Source organism: Empidonax traillii, unplaced genomic scaffold (genome assembly GCF_003031625.1).
Source record: "Empidonax traillii isolate 1590-97213 ecotype Southwest subspecies unplaced genomic scaffold, ASM303162v1 scaffold215:size2007263, whole genome shotgun sequence".
NCBI classification, from domain to species: Eukaryota; Metazoa; Chordata; class Aves; order Passeriformes; family Tyrannidae; genus Empidonax; species Empidonax traillii.
The window spans coordinates 780,421-781,347 of NW_020955408.1; positions in this window are offsets into that span (position 1 = coordinate 780,421).

The window sequence follows — 927 nt, forward strand, 5'->3', positions numbered from 1 at the left end:
ATGATGTATTCTCCTTCAAATGACAACATTGTGTCCTTGTTTTCCTTTATCCTCACATTATCATGTTGTAGGAAACTATTGCTGGAGTGGTGTGTTTAATTTCCACCTCCCTATGCTTGCATATCATCTTGGATTAAGCAGGTGCAGGATTTTTAGCTGAACTGCTTGTCTTCCACTGGGAATTCATAATTTGATTTACTCTAAGCACACACCAAGCATAAAAACATGGAAATATATGATTTCTGAACCTGGAACTGCAATCTTGTTTCCTTTTTTTTTTTTTTTTCATACCATGGATATTTCAAACAAACGTGTTTATTAATCAAAAATAATAAAGTGTCCACAAAGAATACCTAGATATATATTTTTCTTCTTTTGGTAACTAATAAAAAGATGGAGATTTTTTTCCTTCCTATTCTCTCCCGTGCACTGTTCTCATATTTGAAGGGGCAGAGGGGTATTTTAAACTTTGAACAAATACTGAAACTGAAAATTTAGTCTAATGTCAAAAGCATTAATGCAAAGGAAATGATTTGCTTAACTTCTTTAAGTATTTGGGAAAATTCATTTACATATTGTTCCCTCCCCCATTTTTTCCTGTGCTATATTCCTAAACATACAAGTCCCAGTCACTTACTGTACTGTTGTATTAGGAGAGAAGAAAGGCATGCTGAATTTCGGAGCACACACTCGTTAAAATCTGTTATTCAGATTCCTGATGTTCAAACATATTTCAGTTTAGGCCATAACGTCAGGTCTTGTCACAGAGCAGCACTGGTTCTGTCCTCTTTGCACCCTCCCTTCAGGTATTTGTAGACATTGACTATATCTCCCTGAGCCTTCTCTTCTCCAGGCTGAGCAGTCCCAGCTCTCTCAACCTCTCCTCATAGGTGAGATGCTTCAGCCCTTTCATCATCCTTGGGCTCT